Raw genomic sequence first — 27,817 nt, forward strand, 5'->3', positions numbered from 1 at the left:
CAGAACATAAACAAAACACATTCAAAATGAGCATAAGCCATCTTAGAAGAAAGGCAACCCACGCAACACCTGTAGCAAGACCATACTCACGTAGGGAATAGAACACCCCTGCACATGAAAGAAAAGCAAGGCCAGTCAATCAAAATTCCATGCAAACAAAAAGAACAACGGAATGCTAAGAGCAAAGGCAACTCACGGTAGGAGAGCACAAGTGCATGAAAAGTAAGGAGACTTGCAAAATAGAGTAAAGAATACCCACGCCAAAGAGAAACAAAGTTTCAAGCACATATGAAAAAGAAACTTCACATAGCTAGAAGTAGCCAACAATCAGTAGGAAGCCATAGCCTACAATAGAGATGCCCCATGCAAAATAAAAAGAAAAGCAAAATAAGTCGATACAAAAGAAAAGCAAAATAAGTCGATACAGGGGTTCACGTTGGCAAGCATGTAAAAAGGAATCGCAGTTAAAATGGGCAAGCTACACACAATAAACAGGCAGCCTTAGCATAAAAAGAACTCATCCCATGCTAAAAAGAGACTACTCGCATTAAAGAACACCCAGTCAATGCAAAAGAATCTGCCAATAGTAGAGGGATGCCATAAGAGGCCCAAGCGGCTAGTTGAAGCCGTAAATCAGTGACCTTGTAGGATGATCTTTGTTCGTAAGATGAAGCTCCTAGCCATTGCAAGTAAGAAGCCAGGCAGGTAAAAAAGGAGACTAATGCCAGTAAAACCAAAGAGCTCCCACACATTAAGAAAATAGGAGTCAACGACATGAAAAAGGGGGAAGACATCTAAGCATTGCAAAGATGCCCATGCCAAGTTGGGCAATAAATAAGAGTCAATGAAGCCACAGGGGCCAAAAATGTTTAGAACCCACAGTGATTAGAAGGCACCCCCACATGCCAATGGAAAAAGGAAATAGCCAGCCTGAGAAAAAATATTCACAGCTAAAGAAAAGCCGTAGCCTACAAGAAGGAAAATGGCAGTTTGAAAGAAGTAATCACCAGTTAAAAAAGGCAAGGGAGCTAGCTAAGATTAAAAGTTCATGGTTTTAAAAGAAGAAGCCATCTCATTACAAGATAGAAACTCCACACTGAAGAGGAACTCACCCAAGAAAAGGAGGAACATGCAATGTCAGAGTGAAATGGCAGCAGATTCAAAGGAAGTCCACGCAGAAGTGAGAGAAAGCATTCAAATCGCAATATCCCACATTGCTTGTGGGGAGAATATTTTATTGTTTAAATTATTTTCTTTACACAATTACTAATGTCCAAAGAAAAGAGCCTTCTTTGAAAGGCAGGGTTTGAGTGTGAGGCACGACATGGACATCCAACTGGCATGCTAATTGAGTTAAATTTTGCTTGAATGAACAAGCAAGCTGACATGGCATCAAAAATCAAGATTTGTTTAGATGCAGACACGTGGCGAGATGAGCGATGTGCGCAAGCCCGCAAAATCAACATGTTTGGGAGATAAATATTGATAGTAAGCAAGATTTTTCCACATGGTAGAGGGTCCCAACTAGTCATGAGGTGGCACCAAAGAAGCAATTCAAGACAGATTCACTAGATACCACCACATGTTAGATCCAACGGACGATGCAATCCTGCAAAACCAAAGTGCTCACAGGCTAAAAAAATACGGGCTTGTAGGTGGCTGACATGTATTAGTGGGTTGGGGCAGATGGTGACATGGCAGTGTGACGAATAGGCCAATCACAAAGCACCACATGGCACTTAGTCAACAGATGTTTGACTCCAAGTTTCCAGGAAAGGGAAAATTTGTAAAGTCATAAAAACTTTATTATTTTAAAGTCCTTCTAAGATTAGGTGATGTGCAACTTTTAAATCAAAAAGGGATTTAATCTAAAGTGAAAACTTTAGATTAATTTAAATTTTTCAAATTTTAAATTGTTGAACTTGCAAGCCTAAGCTTTGTAACAGAGGGGCATTTTTCAAACTGACTCTTTCGGGGTTTTCGGTAAGCAAAATATGTGATGTTATATATCGTCGAAATCGTGAGAAGATGAAATTTTCGATTATGGAGTTCATTTTTGCACATGAATTCATTTGTTTGAGATATAGCCATAAACATAAAATTTGGGCCTCCTCAGCGAAATGAGTGAAAATTGGAAATATAGTTACAGGTTTGGTAAAAACACATGGTAAAAGACCTATTGGATCAATTTTGAGGATATTATAGTATAATAGTATAATTTGGCTCCAATTTTTAGTTAGAAAGAAAAAATGATCAGGGATTTGATTGATCAATTATAGAGAGAGGCAAGAGAGATTATTTTCATTGCAAAGGAAGGGGATTTCAAGTGGATAGATGTCAGACACAAAACAGATCCGAGAATTCTTTCTTTCCTATATCATTCTTTCTCTCTTTCATTGTAAGGGTTGGCAAATTTCTTTGTGAACTTGTAGGGTTCCAGTTTTTCACTGTGAGACCATTGTTGGTTGGAAATTTTTAGTCCTTCTGTGAGACTACTTTGTTGGATCTAGATCTGTGATTCCACCTTCATTCTTCAACAATTTCTCTTGTATGAATAACAATAGGAAGATAAATACAGATAGTTTAGATCTATTGGGCTTTTTATGAGTTAATTTCATGCATTTGGTTGTATTATTTCAAGGAAATGAATACAAATGAGCAAGAATTTCATTAGTTTCATTCTCATTCTCGTCTCCTATCTCAGTGAATTTTCAATGTTTTATGATCTTTGAACAAAGAGCCTAGGTCATAGTTGCAGTCCCTTAAGGCTGTATGTTGTTTCATTGTTGCTTGTAATTCAAAGAATTATGCAAATGCTTCAGAGAATCAACAGGGTTGTAAGTTTATTGAGAAGGATATTATGTAAGAATGCGGTTTAGATGAAGCATAGATGTTTATTTACAAGGTAAATAGATAGATTGTATATGTAAATATATAAATGAGTATTAGATATCCATATGTATGCATTTGATTCATGGATTTTCTCAATGGATTAGGCACTGGTCAGCTATAGGATCATTAAGTCTTACTGCTACATATCTGAGGTCTTCCTAATATCAACATCATTAATCAAACCTTCTTTCCCTTTCATGTTGAAGAGCTATAATAGAATGCCCTCACTTAGCTTATGAATGTCATAGATTTGCATTTAGCTACTGTAGATTAGTGTCATTACATAAGTCATTAGGAGAAATAAGGGTTAAATCTACTTGTTATAGATTCAGGAGTATGTCTTTGCACTAGTACCATATCGATTGAATCTGAGGTCCACCCACCTAGGCCTTGCAAAGCCTAAAGTAGAAGAAGGGTCATGCCTTATAGTTGACCTAGTGTTTGAAATAGTATGTTGAAGATGGGAGTTAGCTGCCCCTAGATGTACCATATTCTCATCGGGGTAATTTGAAACCTACAATGTTTTCAAACACCAACATAACAAATCTGAAGAAGATGCTTTGCTTCTATCTTTAGAAAGTGTTGATGATTCATGAGTATTAGATTCTGGTGCTTCATTTCATGCTAGACCTCATAGAGGTTATTTCATTGATTATGTCCAAGGGGATTTTGGGCTTGTTTATTTGGGGGATAATGAACCTTGCCAGATTGTTGGAAAGGGCAAAACTAAGATTAAGTTGCAAAATAGGAATCATTGGCTACTACAGTAGGCAAGACATGTTCCAAGGCTGAGTAGTAATTTAATTTTAGCAGGGCAACTCGGTGAGGAGGGTTGTGTAGTTACTTTTAATGATAAAAATTGGAAGGTTTCAAAAGGTTCCCTTATAGTAGCAAAAGGTGTGAAAGTAGGCACCTTATATCTTTGTATAGGTCATATTCTTCCTTCTACTTTAATTGTTTCAAAGAAAAATGAATGTTCAGGAACAATTGCTACAATTAAGAAAGGCGAATAAATAGCTGCTGTAGATTTTGATACAACGCTGTGATACAACAGACTTGGGCACATGAGTGAGAAAGGTATGAAAGTACTTCATTCAAAGAAAGTTTTACCAGGTCTGAAATGTGTTAATATGGATTTTTGTGAAATTTGTCTATGGAAAAAAAAAAAAAGTGAGTTTTGCAAAGATTGGGAAGGAAAATAAAAGGGAGAAATTAGAGCTTGTGCATACCGATGTATGGGGATTGGCTCAGGTATCTTCCTTTGGTGGCTCTCATTACTATATTAAATTTATTGATGATGCAACTAGAAAAGTATGGGTTTATTTCCTTAGACATAAATCTGATGTATTTCAAACTTTTAAGAAATGGAAATGCTTGGTTGAAAATGAGACTGATAAGAAATTAAAATGTCTCAGATCTGATAATGGTGGTGAGTATTGTAGTCATGAATTTGAAGATTATTGCTCCACTAATGGTATTCATAGACAAAAAACTATTCCAAAGATTCCATAGGAAAATGGAGTGGGTAAATGCATGAATGAGACTATAATGGAGCGCGCAAGGAGCATGAGGTTGCATGCTGGGTGGCCCTTATACATGTGGGTAGAGGCTATCAATATTGTTATATATTTGATTAATAGAGGTCCCTCTACTCCTTTGGGCTGTGGTATTCCAGACGAGGCATGGACTTGTAAGAATGTGAGTTATTCTTTTCTTAAAACCTTCTATTGTGAAGCATTTGCTCACATAGATTCTAAAAATGGAACCAAGCTAGAAGCTAAGTCAGAGAAATGTGTATTTGTTGGATATGGCATTAATGAGTTTGGTTATAAGCTTTGGAATTTTGAAAATCATAAAATTGTAAGAAATAGGGATGTCATATTCAATGAGAAAGTGTTGTATATTGCAGCAACATGAGAAGAAAGAAGATGATTATGTAGTGTTGGATGATACTCCAAAAGCTAATGTTCTAGCCATTCCTCATGATGTGCAACAACCGCAACAACAAATACCACAAACACCAGTGAAAGTTAGATTGTCAACAAGGAAAATTAGACCCCCACAAAATTTTTTTCCCTCTTTGTATTCTATTTTACTTACTGATGCTGGTGAACTTGAAAGTTATAATGAAGCTGTGCAGCTGGATACTAAGATTTCAGTGGGAGTCTGTGATGAAAGATGAAATGGACTTTTTGCTGAAGAATAAGACATGGGATTTATGCAAGTTGCCTACAGGTAAAAAGGCTTTACAAAATAAGTGGGTATATAGGTTAAAAGAAGAGGATGGAGGTAAGAAAATATTTAAAGCCAAGTTAGTTGTAAAAGGATTTGCACAGAAAAAGGGAATTGATTTTGAGGAGATATTTTCTCCTATTGTTAAAATGACTTCTATCCGTACTGTTTTAAGTCTAGTGGCTACTGAAGATTTTCATTTAGAGTAGCTAGATGTTAAAAAAACCTTCCTTCATGGTGATTTGGATGAAGAGATATATATATGGCTTAGCCATAGGGATTTGCGGTCAAAGGTAAGGTGAAATTAGTGTGCAAATTGAAAAAAAATTTTATATGGCTTAAAGCAAGCACCTCAGCAATGGTATCTGAAATTTGACAGTTTTATGCATGAGCATGGTTATAGTAGGTGTCATTCAGATCATTGTGTCTACTTTAAGAGGTTGGATGATGATAGCTACATTATTTTATGTTTATATGTTGATGATATGCTTGTAGCTAGGTCTAACATGGATCACATTAAGGGGCTAAAAAGCCAATTAGCACATACATTTGCTATGAAGGATTTGGGGGCAGCAAAACAAATCCTTGGTATGAAAATTTGTAAAGATAGGAAAAATAGAACATTGATGCTATCTCAGGCTGATTATGTTGAGAAGGTGTTGCAACATTTCTCTATGGAGAATGCTAAAGTTGTCAGCACACCTTTACCTAGTCATTTGAAATTGATTAAGGAGATGTGTCCTAATACATAGGAAGAGGAGGATAAGATTTCCAAGGTACCCTATGCTTCAACTGTAGGAAGCTTGATGTATACTATGGTATGTACTAGGCCAGATATTGCACATGTAGTGGGAGTTGTTAGCAGGTATATGATTCATCCAGGAATTGAGCATTGGAATGCTATCAAATGGATTCTCTGATATTTGAGAGGAACATCTAATAAGTGTTTACACTTTGGGGGCTCTACTGCTGATTTACAGGGCTATGTTGACTCAGATTTGGTAGGGGATATTGATACCAGGTAAAGGTACTACATGTTACATCTTTACTATTGGTGGGGTAGTCGTGAGCTAGGTTTCTAGGTTACAAAAGGTTAATGCTTTATCCACTATAGAGGCAGAGTATGTAGCTGCTACATAGGTAGCAAAGAAGATGATATGGCTTCAATTCTTCTTGCAAGAATTGGGACATCCTCAGACGGCTAATTATTTGTTCACAACTAGTCAGAGTGCCATTCATCTTGCAAAAAATTCAGCTCTGCATTCAAAGACAAAACACATACAGTTGTGGTACCATTTCATTCGGTCAATTTTGGAGGATGGACAGTTAAAGTTGGAGAAGATACATACCAATGACAATCTAGTAGATATGTTGACAAAGGTAGTAACAAGGGAGAAGTTGAACTCCTCTTCATCTTCAATTGGTCTTCTAGATTGAATATTAATAAAAGAACAGTAGAGTCTAGGATGGTTTGATCCAGTGGGAGCCCCATGTGCTAGCGGTATTGCTACAAGATTAGTCTCCAAGTGAGAGATTGTTGTTTAGTGTGGAGCCTGATCAATCCCCAAGTGGGAGATTGTTAGATTGTAGTGACTAATCAAGAAAGTACTGTACATACTTAATAAATTCTTTGGGGTTTGGGGCATCAGCTCGAAAAGAATTTTTGGGCCATGGTCGACATTATAGCTGACATATGGATGACATATGGTGGACATGTTGTAACCCTAAAATGGCATAAAATACTTGTATAAAAGCGCTTAGGGTTAGGTATTTTTTATTATGTTGTGATGCAAAATTAGTTCTTGTGGTCATATTGAGCTGTAAGGGATTATAGATTATAATTAGGTTGTATTCACTAGATCGTAATAATATTGGACTGGCTGTTTGGTAGACGTACCCTAGGGATTGGGTGAACCACATTCAATCTTGGTGCCTTGTGTTCTTTTTTGTGTGATCTATTATTTTATGTTATTGGTTATATTTGCATGTAATTATTATTTTTGTTAGTGGTTTAATCCTAACAATGATGAGACTATGATCAACAAGGTATTGAGAACCTTACTTCCTATTTATACATTAGAGTTTTTGTAATACAAGAACTGAGATGTACCCCTAGTGATAACTTAAATTTAGAAGGTGTTTTTGGTAGGCTTACTACTTTTGAATTGTAATTTTTTTATAATTTCACTCATACTTCTTTTGAATATGATTTTAAGTCACAATTGGTTATTAGTAACAAAGGAAAAGGTAAGTGTGTTAATAGTGACTGTGATACTTTCGATGAGGAGCTGGATGGACTTGAAGCATTAATGGCTAGAAGACTTCAAAGAGGCCAAGGAAAATACAAAGGAAAACTTCCTATAATTTATTTTTCATGTAAAAAAGTTGGTTATATTGCTTCAAGATGTCCTAATAGAGAAGACAAGGATGAGAGAAGGGAAATAAAATACAAAGGTAAAAGAGATGAACAAGACAATAGGAGAAACAAGGACTAAAAAGAAAAAGGTAACAGATCCTATCACATTGTTGAAGAAGAAACTGATATTGATAGTAATGATGAAGAAGTTATCTATGTTGCTATGAAAGAAGATTTTGATGAAGATGAGAAAACTGCATTAATTTCATATTTGAGTAAAAATGATAGGTAGATAATTGATAGTGGCTGCTCACATCACATAACTGGTGATTAAAGTATGTTTGAAACCATGGAACCATACAAAGGTAGTTGTGTCAAGTTTTTTAGTGATGCACCATGTCCTGTGAAAAGTAAAGGGTCAATACAATTGATTAACAAGATCAAGTGTGACAATGTTTATTGGGTTGAAGGACTTGACTATAATATGTTGAGTATTTTACAGTTGAATAAATTAGGATACTGAGTTGAATTCTATTACCCTACCTTTTCCCCAATGCACAATATTATTGCTCAATCCCCCCTTTTACAACTTGAAGTTGAACTTGAAATTTGAAACTTCAAGTTCAAGTTCGGTTTCACTTGTCTCCCTTCGTCCTGGCAAAGTTCTCTCTCATTAGCCTAGGATCATTTTCTTCAACTTGAAGTTGAATCAAAGTTTGGTTTAAATTTCAACTTCAACTTCAACTTTGAGGTTTACTGATGTTTTCTTGTTTTCTCATAGGATGTGCATAAGGAGATTATAAACTCATTTCTATAAGGAAAAGAAATGGGTCCCACCTCAAGGTGATATCAGAGATGCGAAGAGAAATAATTATGGTAATTATGAGAAATCATGCTAAAGTATGGTTACTTTATGGGAAAATGTGGTGCATAGATTTTGTGACATCATGAAAGTTGAGCTTTACATGGATGTGACAGATATTAACTACAAATAGGCTTGCAAGTCTTGTCAAAGTACATATGGCACATTTGTAATAATTTTTTTCCTCTCACTCAAATCTTCCCTTGGATTTTCAAGAAAGCATTCCCTATAATTACCCTCTATCCTGCATGAGTGCTCATTTAACCATCTTGAGCTCTTGACACCAACTGGTAAGCAAGGAAAGTGGAAGTCTGAACTCTACCGAAAACTATAAGTGCATTATCTCCCACTCTGTCATTTTTATGCTTGGTTTTCATTTGCAGCATTTTGGTTTAATTCTATAAATTTGTATCTTTCAAATTGAACCATGATGCTTTTCTGCCCCAAAATGCCTAATCTTGAAAAACCTTTCCTTTTGAGTTCATTACCTAAAATTTAGGATACTTTCCTGGTAAACAAAAGCCTACCAGATATAATTGAGCGGGCAAGGAATATCTAGTCTAGTCCTATATATCAAAAATTAGTCAGTAGTGGGTTATTAGAAGCTGTCACTTTCCCACCAGCTATAGAATGCCCAGAATTGATTGTTGAATGTGTGAATCACTATGACCCCAACACCAGGTGTATAAAGAAAGTTTTGGGAGAGGTGTTGGTTAGGATAAACATGAAAAGTGTGAGTTTGACTCTGAGAATCCCTCATAAAGAACCCTATCAGCCTTGGACCTTCAAGGAGTTTGAGCATTTGTATTGCAGTAGAAAGAAGAATTATGACAACATTATAGCTCAAACTTGGCTTTTGAGGCCGGCTGAAGGGGGTTCTAGATTTCTTAAGCCTTTGATAATTGAACATTTCATTAAGGAAATTGTAGACATTGTGTTACTTTTGAATAGGATCAAGGGCAAAGACCATGCTTTCCATTGGGAAAGTTGGATGATGCGAGAGCATCTTGACCCTTCATACATTATGATAAATTTTATAATATTGTAATATTTAAGTCATTTAGATTTTCCTATAACCATGTTGAATAAAGGTTAAAATGCTTAACTTTGCATTGTGCTGTATTAAAAATTAGAAAAAAAAAAAATTTGCATTGTAATGGGAGTGCTTAAAGAAGCATTGAAAAATGTACAAGGGGTAAAAGAATGTGTTGGGTTGGTTTAAAAGGTGGTTGAGAATTTGTAAACCACCACAACCACTTTAAAATTATTGTATTGTATGTTCAAAATAGAGAGGGATGAAGGAGAAGAAGAATAGATCATTTTGAAGCAATTGGTTTTCAATCATGACATTTTCTTTCAAAACCCTTTGGAGGATTTGTTCCAAATTAAGAATAATAAAACATATCCAATTTTGAGCCAAAAATAATCAATCCATTTCATGTTATAGTCTCTACATGTAGAACCATTTTCTTTGTCATAAATCAGAAGTAAAACTAGTAACCCTTCCTTGGGTGTCTAATAACTTTCTCAAAATGACTCCAAATGAAACAAAACCAATTTTAAATCAGCCATATGTGAGTCTAGTCTCTGAATATATAAGCTATTAATTTTTCCAATTCATAAATTGTTCTACAAGCACTAATCATTGCCTACAACTTCAAAAAAGATCCTTAAAAACCAGTCTTCATTAAAATGAACATAACTGACATATATCTAAATGAAAATGACACACACCAATTGGAAATAAAAGCTTGTTCATATATATTTTCAATAAATATAACTAGAGTTTCTATTTCATCCAAATATTCCTATACCAAACATATAAATTTGACTGAAGCTAGGCATCCTCAAATCTGCAAATAACCACTTTTACCAAAACTAGCATAACTTCTTCAAAACTTAACAAAACTGTTCCAAACAAAAAAGAGAAAGAGGATTATTCATCCTAATCATCAAATGTATAGAAAATACAAGGTTTTTATGCTGTAAATGGCCGTAGAAGACCTAGAACTAGCACTAAAATAGTTAAAACTAATCAAAATGACAAGTTCTTGAAAACTAATTTCTTCAAAATGATCTATTCTTCTTCTCCTTCATCCCTCTCTAATTTGAATGACCAATACAATGATTTTAAAGTGGTTGTGGTGGTTTACAACTTCCCAACCACCTTTTAAACCAACCCAACACATTATTTTATCGCTTGTACATTTTTCAATGCTTCTTTAAGCACTCCCATTACAATGCAAATGTATTTTTTTCTAGTTTTTAATACATCACAATCTAAAGTTAAGCATTTTAACCATTTATTCAACATGGTTATAGAAAAATATAAATGACTTATATATTGCAATATTATAAAATTCATCATAATGTGTGAAGGGTCAAGATGCTCCCGCATCATATTAAAGGCACCGTTTGTGGGATCTTCACCCTATACTCGAGTAGATTAACCATAAATTTAACTATACCCGAGTACATTAATCATAAATTTCAATCCTGACATTTTCTTTCAAAACCCTTTGGATTATTTTTTCCAAATTAATAATAATAAAACATATCCAATTTTGAGCCAAAAATAATCAATCCATTTCATGTTATAGTCTCTACATGTAGACCCATTTTCTCTGTCATAAATTAGAAGTAAAACTAGTAACCCTTCCTTGGGTGTCTAATAAATTTCTCAAAATGACTACAAATGAAACCAAACAAATTTTAAATCAACCATATGTGAGTCTAGTTTCTGAATATATAAGCCATTAATTTTTCCAATTCATAAATCGTTCTATAAGCACTAATCATTGCCTACAACTTCAAAAAAGATCCTTAAAAACCAGTCTTCATTAAAATGAACATAACTGACACATATCTAAATGAAAATGACTCACACCAATTCTAAATCAAATCTGGTTCATATATATTTTTAGTAAATATAACTAGAGTTTCTGTTTCATCCAAATATTCTTGTACCAAACATATAAATCTGACTGAAGCTGGGCATTCTCAAATATACAAATAACCACTTTTACCAAAACTAGCATAACTTCTTCAAAACTTAACAAAATTGTTCCAAACAAAAAAGATAAAGAATATTATTCATTCTAATCTTAAAATTTTAAATTTATGATTAATGTACTTGGGTATACCAATACACCACAATGCAAAGTTAAGCATTTTAACCATTTATTCAACATGGTTATTGGAAAATCTAAATGACTTAAATATTACAATATTATAAAATTCATCATAATTTATGAAGGGTCAAGATGCTCTTGCATCATAATATTGTAATATTATAATATTAACTTTATGTAATATTATAGCATAAATTTAATCTTGACCCTTCATACATTATGATGAATTTTATAATATTGTAATATTTAAGTCATTTAGATTTTCCTATAACCATGTTGAATAAATGGTTAAAACCAATCAAAATGACAAGTTCTTGAAAACCAATTGCTTCAAAATGATATATTCTTCTTCTCCTTCATCCCTCTCTACTTTGAACAATCAATACAATAATTTTAAAGTGGTTGTGGTGGTTTACAACTTCCCAACCACCTTTTAAACCAACCCAACACATTCTTTTACCCCTTGTACATTTTTCAATGCTTCTTTAAGCACTCCCATTACAATATTATAAAATTCATCATAATGTATGAAGGGTCAAGATGCTCCCGCATCACTAAGTCTGAAGTCAAAGTTGAAGTAACTTAAAAGTCTAAATGACTTAAATATTACAATATTATAAAATTCATCATAATGTATGAAGGGTCAAGATGCTCCCACATCACTAAGTCTGAAGTCAAAGTTGAAGTAACTTTAAAGTCACTTCAACTTTAGGTTCCTGAAGAGGTCCCAAAGTTTAGAAGAGTAACTCGCTCTAGCACTAAGAAGGAAACATCAAGCAAGGGAAAGAGGATAGTCACAATTGACCTATATCCCACTGAAAAGAAGATGAGTTTATAAAAATCTCCTATTACTCTCATGGCTGATAATACCCCAGACCCATAGAAGTCTCAAAAAAACATTGGAGCTCAATATGATGCTTTGGCCTTAGCAAAAGTTTCTCCTATGACAGGTAAAGAACCTACTACTCCCAAGTGGCTAGAAGCTTCTATCGAGAAGAAAAGGAGCTTGGTACCATTATCCATGCCTATCGATGAGCTAGTTAGCAAATACCTGGAAAAGAATTTGAAAACTAAAAGAGCTAAAACAGAGTCTAGGTTGAACATTGATAAAAACTCAGGACATTGGATGGTTGAAATAGCCAAGCCACTAGAAGGTAGTTCACCTGAAAACCTCTCTGGACTCAGGACTATCAAGTAATGAGGATTGATCTTGGAAAGGGGAGTCGTGCGGTTGATATGAAAATTTTCAAAGCTTCAATTAAGAAGATTGCTGACAAAGTCTGGAAAGATGCTCAAGACAAGTAGGACATAAAAGAAGCAATGAAGAGCAAGGCACAATACATTAATGCCATCCTACACCTAGAACCCAAACCTCTAAATGAAATGTCAGCAATGGTAGATGTATCTTCTTCAGCCAACCAGCAATTTCTTAATAATTTTCAAAAGTGCAAGGCTATTGTAAAAACATCTAAAGAGTGGTTGCAATTCATCCTAAAGGAAACTAAGAAACATATCAGACTTTTGGACAAAGTTTTGAAAGAGATCGCTATAATTGTCAAAAAGGTGCAGTCCAATAATGAGAGTTTTGAAAAAGAAAGAAATAACTAGGTAAAAGTGGTGCTTTGGATTGAGGAAATTCAAGGTTTTGGATTGCAGAAGTTTCAAGGTAAATTCCCTATCACTGGTCTAGATGATAAAACCTTACATGTGATTAATGATTGCATTGAATGGAGAAATGAAGTGCTAGTCTAGGCAGACACTAAAATAAAAGAAATCTTGGACGGTCTTAGGCTCATGGATGAAATTATCCAAGGTGATTTGAAGTGGTTCAATAAAAATTGTTTAGGAAAGGAAAGTGACTCTGTTGCCCTTGTAGAAGAACTAATAGGTGAAATCCAAAAGAAGTTCCAAGAAGTTTGTGATAAGAAGATACCATGTAGACAGGATTTTTCTAAAATTTCCCATATCGAAGCTATGTTGATAATCAATTTGAAACATTTGGAGATGCATGGAAAAAAGGTAACATAACTAAAAAGAGAAAAGGAAATCTAGAAGTAAAGGATCGCATACATCAGCTTACCTCAGTAGTCAATTATCTCCCCATTCTTCACTGTATACAAGACATGGAAGGCCATAAGGATCACCGCTGGTGCAGACGGTTCCTCCTGACATGGCACATGATCAATGGGCAGTTGTTTTTCATTTTCCTATTTATTTCTTTATGCATTTTAGTTAACATGTTTTTGTTAACTAAGAGACAATTTACTCATGGCAGAGTAATTTTGGATAATTATCCAGCCTCGTTCCCTATAGATATGTAATAGATAATATCTAATGGGGTTTATCTCTTTGTAGATTAAATCAAAAATACTTTTTTTTTGATACTCTACACTTTGAATTCTGAAATAGAATATTTTTGAGTTAGCAACAATTGAAGTAAAATTCTATAGTTTTATGTACTAAAACTTCTTGAAGTAGATACTACTTTTTTCTTTATGGTAATGTGCATTCCTGAGGGTGTATGTTATATGTGGAGGTCAAGTTGTATTTTGTTGTGCATTTTAGAATTATCTATTTTCAAATCTTGAAGGTTGTGGGAGATTGAATCTGTGTTATTTTACCACCAATCTTTTGTTTTAACATTCAATGATGTGTATGATATTGATTGTTAAGATCAAATGGTTTTTCATCATTAGCATTTATCTTGTGTTTATGAGATGATTTTGAAGTTGTAAAGTATTTTTAGTAAAAATACGTATTGGGAAGATTTTCCCTTGATTGAGGAAAAAATGATTATCTTTTCATGAAGGTTAGTTGCACCTTCAATAATATCAAGTAAATCTCTTAAGCAAAGAATTTTTTTATCAATAAATAGGAATTCAATTTGTCAGTTTTCAATTTTCTCCCTTGTTCAAACTATCAGAAATCTTGGGAGAAACTATTTACTAACAAATTCCATCCTAGAAATGCCAATATATTTGATACTACTCATGAACTAATTGCAAGTGGAGATCAAACAAGAGATAACTTGTTAATGATGCACCATGTCTTGTGAAAGGTAAAGGATCAATACAATTGACTGACAAGGTCAAGTGTGACAATGTTTATTGAGTTGAAGGACTTAACTATAATATGTTGAGTATTTTATAGTTGAAAAAATTAGGATACTAAGTTGAACTTCATCACAGAAAGGCCAATATATTTGATACTACTGGTGAACTGATTACAAGTGGAGATCAAACAAGAGATAACTTGTTCTATCTAGGTTTATCTAATGAGACATTTTTGTTTACACAAAATGAAGATATCTAGCTATGACATAAGAGGTTATGTCATGTGAACTTTGATAATTTGATGAGCATTAGTAAGATGAAAATAGTAAGAGGATTACCAAGATTGAAGAAACCTAATAATGTTATGCGTAAACAATGTTAATTGGGAAAAATGATAAACTCTAGTTTCAAGAGAAAAACTTATACATGTAATAATATTTAGAATTGGTTCATAATGACCTTTATGGACCTATTGGAGTACAAAGCTACCACAGAGAAAAATATTTCATTCTATTTGTTGATGACTATTATAGAATGATGACTGTAATGTTTCTAAAAGAAAAATCTGATGCTTCTTAGTTGTTTAAGTGGTATTTGGCTAGAGTTGAAAAGAAAACATTTGAGATTTGAAGTTCTTGAGATCTGATAGAGGAGGAGAATTCGGATTCAAAATATTTTGCAATGCTAGAGGAATCTGAAGGAAGATCTTGGAACCTATGACCCCTCCCCAAAATGGAATATCTTAAAGTAGAAACCAATAAATCATGGATTGTGCTAGAACATTGATGAAGAAGAAGAATGTGTCACAAAAATATTGGAGAGAAGTTATAAGTACAAAAATTTATACTTTGAATTGAGTACAAGTAAATAAAGGTTCAAATGTTACACCTTTTGAATTGTAGTATGGGTATGCACCCAATGTGAAGTATTTTAAATTTTTTGGAAGAAAATATTATATACTAAAGGACAATTGAAATGGAAAAAAATGATGCTAAAAGTGCTGATAACATATTCTAAGGATATTCTACTAAGGGAAAAGCTTATAAATGTTTAAGCTCTAACACTAACAAATTTTTGGAAAGTGCAAATGTGAAAGTTGATGAATATGTAGAAAAGGATGAAGTTGAATGCAAAATAGAACCTAAAGATTACAATACATTCATCTATGTTAATGAAGGTTTTCATTTTACCTTACCTGAGAAAGAGAATAAAGCTACTGAGTAATAGAGAACAATGAATGTCGAGTTGCACTAGTAGGCTATTGAGCAACAAAATGAACGTGTTGAGCTACATGAAGAAGATGCCAAATAGTAGGATTGACATTACAAAGGAACTTGAACCAAAAGAAAAGATATAAGATAAACTGGAAATCAATTTTCAAGATGAACATGTAAAAGGAGAAAGAATGAAAGAACCCATACTAGAAAAATATGTGCAAGACATCATGCACTTCAGAAAATCATTGGAGACAAAGAATCTAGAGTCATGAAAAGGAAAAGACTTAGAAATGATAAATGTTTAATTTGTGAGTTTGAGCCTAAATTAGTGAAAGACACCTTTGATAATAAAGTCTCGATTGAAGTAATGAAAGAAGAAATTGAACAAATAGAGAAGAACAAAACTTGGACCCTAGTACTTAGACCTAAGGACAAGAATGGTATTAGAACGAAGTGGGTATTCAGGAAAAAGATGAATGAGAAAAGAGAAGTTACAAGGAACAAAGATAGGTTGGTATGCAAGGGATTTGTACAAGAAGAAGGTATTGACTATGGGAAAATATTTTCCCTAGTCGCAAAATTGGAAGTAGTTATAACATTACTTGTGTATTCTAATTATAAAGGATTTAAAGTGTACCAAATGGATGTCAAATATTGATTTTTTAATGGAATACTTGAGGAAGAAGTTTAGATCAAAAAACTAGAAGGATTTGTTGACCCTAGCAAGGAGAACATGGTATGTAAGCTACAAAAATCCCTATATGGATTAAGCCAAGCCCCTAGAGCATGGTATGAAAGATTGAATAAGTATTTGGTAAATATTAGATTTGCAAGAACCAATGACAACAAAAATCTATATTTGAAACTGAAGGTGGAAAAGGGATACTGTTAGCTAAAATACTTTTTGGTGATATTATATTTGGAGGACAAGATGTACTATGCAAATCATTTTTTGATGAATACAAATGGAATTTGAAATGTCTGTGTTTGGTGAGATCAAATTCTTTGTTGGTTTGCAAGTATATCAGATGAAGCAAGGTATCTACACTACTCGATCAAAATACATCAAGGAGATACTAAAGACCTAATAAGGTTGGATCAGTTGTTGATGTTATTGATTGGTAGAATTTAGTAGGAGAATAAACAAAGTTGTGGAGAGGTGAAGAGTGATTGCTTGAAGGGTTGCCAAGTGAATTAGAGACTGAGATGATAATGTAGGCTAGTCAGTCGATCAACATCTGAGCCAAAATGATATCTCTATTTGCAAACTGACACTACTACATTTGGGGTCAAATTGAAACAACCACCCATCGCCCAAGTGACACCAACAAGAATAGGAATTGAGACGCAAGGGATTTCATCTCAATTGTGATGCCAAAAGTTGTCATGAATTGAAGCTAGATGGGGCCATACACTGTCACAATTATGACGACTATCCATTGGAGATGTCATTGCAAGTGAAAGATTTATGTGAAAACAATGTTGTGGGTCCAACAACTATCTATTGGAGATGCCCTCATATGTGAGACATTTATGCGACAATAATGCTATGGGTCCAATGGTTATCTATCAGAATTGTGACAATATTGAAATAGAAAAAAATATGGAATGTGTGACATTGGAGAGAGTGCTTTCCTAAAAAATCTATTTCTAAAATTCAACTTTGGTTATGAAAATTATCAGGAGACTGCAACACTCTTACCCCTATAATTGGTTTTCTATTATTTTTTATCTTTTAGGAGAGACCAGATGATTGTTGTGACTGTTAAATTTTTACCATTGTGGGGAGGATCAAAGACTAATGGAAAAAAGTTATTTGTACATTCAAGCTTGACATAGACAACTTTTTTCCATTAGTCTTCGATCCTCCCCACAATGGGTAGAAATTGATAGTCACTAGAATCATCCAGTCTCTCCCAAAAGATAAAAATAACATGAAAACCAGTTATAAGGTTAAGAGCGTTCTAGTCTCCTGATAATATTCATAACCAAAGTTGAATTTTAGAAATATATTTGTTAGGAAAACACTCTCTCCAACATCACACATTCCATTTTTTTCTATTACGATTGCAAAATTTAAAGTTTCTAGATTTTTCCTAATCTGTATATCTACATGCATACATACATATGTACATACATACATACATACATATATACATAGAAGATGAACTTGCTTCTTCAACTCCTTACACTCAACTCTTTATTGAAGTTATTCTTCCAGCAATGAGAATAGTTGCTACAAATTCCTGGGAGCTAAGGGACCCTAAACATATGCTACATTTTCTAGAGACATGGGAGGAGTTCTCATAACATTTTGGATAATACAATGATGCCAAAATTAATAGCAATAGTAGATACTTGGGATCCTCACAAGGAGAGCATATCAATACATGCACAGTTACATCCTTGGATTACATTGTTTGTCTAGTGTATGGAGCATTTATGTCAAACCATTCATTATAAATTGGGGAATTTAATAGAAAATCAAGAATTTGTAATCAACCTAGCTAATCAAAAATTAGGCCGATGAATCACAGTGACAAAAGAATAAAATCTATGACTAAAGTCCCTAAGAAAAGAGATTTAGAAAATGAATCATTTGAGAGGGTACTGGAATAAAGCGAAAAAAGGAGAAGATATGATCATGACCACGATAGTGAAACTAAAAACTATGGACATACTGGTATGAATTTAGAAAAATATAATAGAAAGTCTACGAAAGGTTCTGATCAGAGGAATGAGATTTATGGAGGTACCAAACATGATGATATTATATATGATGCAGAGGAAAAATACAAGAACAAAGATATGGAAAATAATTTTTTTGATCATAGAATTGGTAAGCATCATACCTTTGTAAAAAGTCAAGATGATACAGAGCTTAAAAGGGTTGAGACAATGGGAGAAAGAAGTAATTGGGGTAAAGATGCTAAGGGTGATAGGTAAAAAGCATGAAGAAGATAGTAATAAGCAAGTTCTGCTAGCTGGGAATAGCTGATTGTTCATTTTATCATACCTAATCTAATGACAATTCTATAGGAATTCAACAACTAGACCAATGAATCACAGTGAAAAGGGCATAAAATTTGTGATTGAAGTCATAGAATATTTGTACAAGCCTGCAAGCTCCTTGAGATATTATTTTATATAATTTAGTTCTCTCTCTTGTAATAATGTTATTACTATTGTCTTCATAAAACCAAACTCATATTGAAAATAGTTAAGTTCCACATAACTATGTCTAAGGCATTTGCACACTAGAGGCATACTTCGCCTACCAAGCTACCTACATACTCGCATCTATAGGATCAAAACCCTTGAACTACTCACTCTAACAAATATGTAGTTTTAGTTTCTAATTGTTTTGATGTAGTTGTATTCCTATAACCATTGGTGAGCTTTACTCACCTAATACAACTCTTCACCATCATACCCCCACTAGGGCGAATCAGGCAGTTTTCTATAATTACAATACTGTAATATACTAGTGCAACCTTTGTGTTGTAGTTTATAGTTAATGTAAGGTTAACCTATATACATCCTAACTCACCCCTTATATAGTTATGTTTAAAAGCTTGTGACAATAATAAATGTGACAAAAGCTTATTTAAAAGCACATACTCCTTTTATTAAATGTAAGGTTGATTACCTAAACATACACATGTGTATAAGCATGGTATGTTACTTGGAATGTCATAAGATCAATCTTTAAAGTACCTAGAATGCCCTCATCACCTCCTAGTACTCTTAGGGGAATTCCATCTTCATTGCTCATAAGCAATTCATCACATAGGTACATCCAGGAATGTCCCCATCACCTCCTACATAAAATGAATCCAATATTACAAAATGCCCCCTAAGAAATAATAGTTCAAGTGAAATAAACACATGAAAAATGAGAGAGAAAAATAGGAATACTTACCAATAGGCGTTGCCATTACAGCTGTGGCCATGCTACATGTTGAGTGAGTTATATTGTTTTTCTATTGTGCCAAACTCTCTATATTTATATAATACATATACATACATATAAACATACATACATACATACATACATACATGCATACATACATACATACACATATATACATACACATATACATATATTATATATGAACAAGAGCACGAAGATCACAAGGGCACAACACGACAACAAAATGCAACAATCACAAGGGAATGACAACAAAATCCTAGATCTCCACTAATCTCCACCAACATTGATAGCTCTCCACCCTTGTTCGTGGCTCTCCACCCTCTTTTGTGCGAAGCTCTCCACAATCAATCAAAACAAATGGGAGCTACTGTATAGAATCTAGGAAAGTGTTGCAGTAGATACTATGACATTGGAATCACAACTTGCAAGTGCCTTTGAGAATTTATAGTCCAAATATCAAATGATTATAAGAGTGTTTCAAGTATTGGCACAATCTCCCTACAATGATCCCAAGTATCAAATTTTTATAAGAGCGTTTCAAGGTTGGGAACCACTTCAACATCCTTTTTATGGTTTAGAGGTAGTGTCATTTTGGTAGAGGCTTTTGCAAGGGAATGAGCCTCGTGATTATGGCATTTACACAAAAGAAGAACTTGCTTCTTCAACTCCTTATACTCAACTCTTCAATAAAGTTATTATTCAAATAGTGAGAATAGATACTAAAAATTCATGGGAGCCAAGGGACCTTGAACCTATGCTACATTTTCTTGAGACATGAGAGAAGTTACTTTTGGCTTCAGTACTTCATAACATTCTGGATCATATAGTGATGCCCAAATTAACAACAACAGTAGAAACTTGGGATAATCACATGGAGAGCATGCCAATACATGCATGGTTACATCCTTGGCTTCCATTGTTGGGCCAACATATGGAACCTTTATATCTATCTATTCATTATAAATTGGGGAATGAGCTTCATGCCCGACATTCAAGTGATGCATTTGCATATGCAATTTTATTACCATGAAAAATTGTATTTGATCCTACTTGATGGGAACAACTGATTGTTCATTTTCTTATACCTAATCTACTGATAGTTCTATAGGAATTTGTAATCAACCCAAGTAATCAGCAACTAGACCCAATTTACTAGGTTATGGCTAGTTTCTTTCTAAAAATATAAGCTATGATATGTTTTGTGGAATTTATTGTGAACTCTGCCCTTTTTTCCTAGTCTGCATTATTTTTGTGAAGGATCTTGAGGTAAGTCACTTAGCATGAGTTGAGTGAGTTTTATTACTTTATTATTTGGATTTTGGAATATATATACAACCAGATCAATTTTTTTGTTGTGCTAAGATGTAATAAGCACTTTTAAAAAGATCTCTAAATATACATGTTTAGAAGGAAATATAAAGAGATACCTATTTAGTAGGGAGGAGATGCAGAAGAAATTGATGGGATAATTAGCATCTAGGTGTCATCAAATGTGTATTTTGTTCAGTGGTTAATATTTGTCAAGTCAGATGTTGCCCAATTTTGGAAAAAGTGTGGGCTTATAAATGTACTTGTAAAGGTTCCCAAGGGTAGATAGAAAAATATGGTAGCCTACGAGGCAGATTGTAAAGTTTACTAAACTGCATGTAGGAGGTAAATTTTGGAGACTGGTGTAATGGAAAGAAGAATATGCCAAGAGAAACAATGGCAAAAGCAATGTAATTTTGAACTTCTAATACAATAATAATACAAAATACATTACCGATCAAAAAAACCAAAGAGAAGCAGTTGTTGATTATTGCCTTAAAAAATCTAATAACTATCAACAACATCATTTAATAATTTTGTCTAGTAGAAAATACAAAGTAGATTATCACTTGTATGCTTGTTCATTTACAAGTTATTTTATTCTTTTCTATTTTTTTGTTGATTTATTTATTTGAATATGCCATTAACATTTAAAGATGTTATTTTGTGAGAGATTGTGTTATAATAAAAAACAAAAATTCAAATTGAGTTTTCATACCTAGACTCACAAACATAAAGGCAACACAATCTTAAAAGCATTTTTGAATAGAACTTTAAAATCTAAGTTTTCTGTAGCAAGGCATTTTCTAAATACTTCTGGACAACTCAATTTTCTACTCTCATCTTGAATTGAACTAAAGCTTGAAAATGAATAGCTACTACATAACCAAATTTACTTGTACCCATTCTTGATAAATTCGTTCAAAAAGTTGCCTTCTGAGTACTTTTTATCTTGATTCCAAAAGCAATACATAATGCTATTAGAATCACACTTTTTCCACCTTATACATTGTAACGATACATTAAAAATGATTAAATAAACCAAGCAAACCACAACAATTCATAAACTACAATTTTTTTTTTTAATATAAAATACAAGGCATTATTATCTTTGAAAAAAAAGGACATTAAGAATTCACTCACTCCGATTCTGGCCGGTTTGCTGAACTCTATCTGCAAGTTGTTGTGGCACATGAAATTCTCCACATAGATCCTCAATATAGTAGCAACACCTCCACTTTGGTTATTTCTTATTATAAATTCCTCTGGTATGTCCTCAATCACAAGCCAGTGCACATAAAAAATGAAATGAATACAAAAATGCTCCAAATATAAGGTTTTAGGCTTAGGTTTCAATGCATAAAAGCCCAAACAACCTGTTTCAAAAAATTCAAGAAAACAATTTAGAGTTTCGAGAATAAAAAGAGAAATAAATGAATATGAACTGAATCCATAGAATTTTCCCTTACCTTTGGTTGTAGTATCAGTGAAAACTAGCTAAATTCCATTGTTTTATTGATTTTTTTCAGCTCGACTCATTGTTATTATTTTTCAAAGGCATTGTGATAGTAGCAACATCAAGTGTTCTAAGTCGTGGTGGCAATTGGACACTGATTGTAAAGGAGACTTTTACTCTAGTTTGAGTAATATCATTAATTTAAGTCATTTGTCAAATACTATAAATTGTTAAGGGAAATTAATCCTTACACAATACTACAATAATATAAAATGATAATCAGCTATAAAGGTTAAAATTATAAGTAATTGAACAACATTACCCTAAAAAAGAGGAAAAAAGCTTCATATTAAAATTATAAGTTTTTGTAAAATTTCTTGCGAACTCTACCCACTTTTCCTGGTTTGCATTATTTTTGTGGAGGATCTTGAGGTAAGTCACTTAGCATGAGTTGAATGAGTTTTATTGTTTTATTATTTGGATTCTAGAATATGTATGTAGCTAGATCAATTTTTTTGTTGTGCTAAGATGTAATATGCACCTTAAAAAAGATCTCAAAATATACATGTTTAGAAGGAAATATAAAGAGATACCAATTTAGAAGGAAAATAAATGAAAATTTACATAGCCCTTGAAGAAAATGGAAAAGCTAGGGCACGAAAAATGAAATCGCAAAGCAAGGGCATGACACAACAACGGAGTCACAAAGTAAGGGCACAAAGATCACAAGAGCATGACATGGCAATAAAATCGCAGAGCAAGGGCATGATAATAAAATCATAGAGAAAGGGCACAAAAAAAGAAGTATAGATCACAAGGGCAACAGAACCAAATTACAGAGCAAGGGAAAGACAATAAAATGCAGAGATCACAAGGGCACGACAACCAAATTGCAGAGCAAGGGCACGACAACAAACTGTAGAGATCACAACAATGAAATCGTAGAACAAGGCCACAAAAATGAAATTTAGATATTACAAAAAAATGAAGAGATCATTGCAACAAAGGGCATGACAACATTCACAACTCTCCACCCTCATTCAGAGCTCTCACCCCTCTTTCCCGCACAGCTCTCCAAAATCAAAAAAAATGGGGAATGATTTATGTCATGTTTTTTTTTATAGTCATGAGGCATAACAATTACAACTCCAATGTCGATATTGCAATGGTGTTGGGGACAATTGGAAAAAAAAAACCATGAAAATCAACATAAATTACATCATCGTCACAAATTTCTATTGCAAATTGACCCCAAATATTTTAGTATGAGTTGTATTTGTTAGATCAATCTATGGTTACTTTCTAAACATTGTATCAATATTGAACTCCTTTAATCAAGGTGACATTCTAATGGAATGTTCTTAATCCCTCTAACAAGGCCACTCCTAGTAGCGTGATTAAATCCTTTAAAAAGGTCACACTTAATACTGTGTTTTGTAACCTTTAATAGCATTAGCTCCTAACAGAGCTCACATCAGAAGACTAGAAAAATGGTGACATGTTACTGGTGGTTTTTCTTGAATTGAGTTTCCATGTTAAATTTTGCTGTCATAGTTGTGTGGATTTCATCTGAGATGTTTTACTATTAATATTTTACATTATGCAAGTTTGTTACTATTAGGATAGTTGACTAAAAGTTTATGTTATTAAATGTTTTCTATAGAGATTGAGCTATTGAATATTTAGATATGATGTGTTTGAAGTGGTTAAAAGTTTTGGAATTATTTAGAATAATTGAGAGCGGGGTGAATCAATTATCCAAGGTCTAGATGAACAAATTGAAAATTTCAATGCTTAGTATACCCATATCCATAAAACCTTGTCATGCATGTATCCATTAGATCATTCAATACTTAAACTTTGTAGCTTATTGTCCTAGGTCAAAATAACTTTGGAGACATGTAAACATGAAAAAACATAAGAACATTCACATAATTTGACACAAGGACTTTATGTGGAAAACCAATTTGGAAAAAACTAGCTATAACATGCTACTATTTCTCACTCTTATGAAGTGATGATATGTGAAAGGCCAACCATGTTAAAGGTTATAATACATACTATTAAATGTGACCTAGATAAAGGATTTCAATCACCCTGTTAGGAGCAAGCCTTGTTAGAGGAATTTAGACCATTTCATTAGAATGCCACTTAGTTAAAGGATTTATAAATGACTATTAAGTCAACCTTAATCCAAAGGATTTACCCTAGACTGATATAATGATTAGAAAGTAACAGTAAGGCTTGATATGATAAAAAATTACAACTCACTTGCAGATTACAGATCTTTATTTTAGTCTTCCATTCTACTTAACATTCACACACTTCAACTTTGATAGCTTTTTCACCCTTCAAGAATTCATACTCTTAAGCCTTCTTGCTTTGCATGCCAACTATAGGCACCTTTGTTCGACCACTAAATGAAGCAATACCCTAGACTCCTTGTCTTCCTTAACTTCTCTCAATTGAAAACCTTTTCTTTTGAAAAACTATCTCTATAAATAGAGAATTTAGATCTTTTTCTACTTAACTTCAATCAGCCATTTTAGGGTTAGGTAGGATTAGGTGGGATTCAATGACTCTACCCTCTTTTCCATTTGGTTCTTCTAGAAACTTCTTCTACAATATTCCTTGAATTCACCTCAAAATAGTTTACCTTGAATATTGTGCCACTACCTCATCATAGTTATATTCCACATGCTTCACACAATTCAAGAAAACATAATAGATGGCTCAGATTTGTCGAATCTTTGATTTAACACATTTATGGCACTCAGCATCAATATGCTGTCACTTGACATCTATGCTATTCTATCACTCAGCCAACACTAGCTCACTCAAAAAACACTAAAGTTTACTAATGCTCGATAACAACTAAACTTTATTCGGCATATACTAACAATAACTTGGTTTGCATTATTTTTCATCTTTGTTGGACACCTCTTGATTTTTGCTCAACTTCCACTAATTTTTTGCTTGGCTTGCAGTGACTGCTCGGTAAGGCTTGGCAAACATATTTCTTACTTGATCTTCTTCCAATCTTAACTTGAGTAATCTTTCATTTTAGACTTTAAGTATATAAATAATACATTATAGTATCAATGTCTTACTTGGTCTTAGTATTTATTTTTCATACAAAATAACTCAACCTTTCTCTACGTGCTATTGTTATCTCCTCTTTTCAAATCCTCTTCATCAATCAACTAAATTATAGCTTTTAGACCAAAAAGCAATTGTCTCACTAGCCAGTAGCAAGTTTGACATCATTGACAAAATAATGATTGTTCTATTACAGGATCTTCACTTCAAAAAAATCTTATATAAACAATCTCCCTCTTTAGCATTGATGGAAAACCAATACCAAAAATAATACTAGAAAGAAAATAAATCTTTGAAATTTCTCCCTCTATTAGTGTAGTATATGCCCTTCCTATATGTAGGGTAATGTAAGCTTTTTCAAGTTTCTTTACTACTTTTATCCATCATTGTATTTCAAATTATTTCTCTATATATGCTTATCTATATATCTCTATATATGCTTATTTATATATCTCTTAGTCATTTTTCCCTCAACTATATATCTCTATCTCCCTCTAGTAGTCATTTCTTCCTCTTTGAAAACAATGCCAAAGATTTGTCATCTCTATATGTAGATATAATCAATTTTAGATTCTCCCTCTGTCACCTTTCATGTGATTGTAAATCTTCTAATTCAACTCCTTCATTACTTTAGGCAGCTTCTAAAGTAATATCCACTACATCACGTTGTAAGATACAATATTTAGTTCAGTTGATGCAGGGCACTACTCATGCTTCTTAAGTAGCTTTGGATAGGGGTATCACCCCTAGTTTGCTTCTTAGATATTCATGAACATCCATAGATAAAGCTTTTGTAAATATGTCAGCTATCTATTATTTTGTATTCATTTTGGCAATATGATCAAATAGATGTATTGATTGTTGTCAAACATGTATTCAACATTTCATTTATTCATTTAGAGATAGAAAATTGTCTAAGTGTTAGACAGTTTGTAGCAGCACAAAGAACAAATGCGATATGTATAGATGACTCATTCAGGGTTAGCTCATGCACAATTGAGGAAAGCTCTATGATAGTATCATGATGACATTTTTGGAAGATTGGAGAGATTGGTTTGATGATGGTATCTTACATTCATGATTGAATTTGTCATTGATGTCAATATATCATGTTTGATGTCTTCTATGGTATCTAACAAAAGAACAACAAAAAGCTCAAGTTGGTATGGATGAATAGTTGAGAATGACAACCACCCAAGGTTATGGGAGATACTTTGGAGTATCTAGTATATGTAGTTAACATCAAAAGTAGAAAGGACAAGTCTAGAAGAAGTTATGTAAGTTTTGGTGTTGTCTGTTCTAAGATAGAGTTTACAGAGGCATGTTCTGGTAAACTTGTTATATCTCTTAGCAGATTTGATATCTTGAGGATTGAGGTTGAGGATATGGAGAAGACATGTTGAGGATGACATGGCTAAGCTTGCTCATCATAATATTGCATGTACAAAAAGTTATACAAGTTGCAATGTGGAAGAGTAAGATTATCATTAAGTGTAACACATTCTTAGTGGGGTCCTATAATAATTAATTGAGAAGGAGTAACAACCAACTCAGGGAATTGTTTTATCAAATCAGTATAAAGGAAGGAGATTTTCCTCTATGATGACATGTTTGGATATCAAAGATGCAAATTGTGAACGTTCAAAAAGCAATAGAGAGCGTGGAATGAAAAGTTGAGAAAAGTAGTACGAAAGTGAAAGAAACTTAATTGCTGAGGTTTTGTTGAGTGATCCAAGGTTTGGTAGTTGGATCTAAGGTTTGTGACCTGGTCTACAAGGTCTGACAATGATTGGTTTGGTTGATAGGATAGAGGAAAGAAGAAGATACTAGTAAATTACTTGTTTGAGTTGTGAGCTCTTCTTGTAGTTGAAATTACATGTTTGGGTAGTGGGCTCTTCTTGCATACATTATACCACAACTCCTAATAGGGTTGGCACAACTCCTAATAGGGTTAGAATCTCCTAACAGGGGATTCAAAGTCTCCTAACATGGACTTGTTGTACTAAATTTTTTAATAGACTCCTAATAGGGTCCATCCTCTAACAATAAATATTTATAGTAGTACATCATCTTGTGGGCATCATTCCCGCTGGGGTTTTCCTCTGATCAAGGGTTTCCCTAGTTAACATATTTGGTGCAATTTTCTATGTGCATCTTATTATGGTTTTTGTTTACTTTGGTTGAATGGTTAAGTTTGTCTGAAGAAGATAAATGTTTTAATTATTGGATAACTAATTCACCCCTGCCCCCCTCTCAGTTATCTTGGTGGACTATAGT

The sequence above is a fragment of the Cupressus sempervirens genome, chromosome 2, assembly GCF_028749045.1.
Source record: "Cupressus sempervirens isolate cs-2001-9-10 chromosome 2, ASM2874904v1, whole genome shotgun sequence".
In the NCBI taxonomy this organism is placed as follows: domain Eukaryota; kingdom Viridiplantae; phylum Streptophyta; class Pinopsida; order Cupressales; family Cupressaceae; genus Cupressus; species Cupressus sempervirens.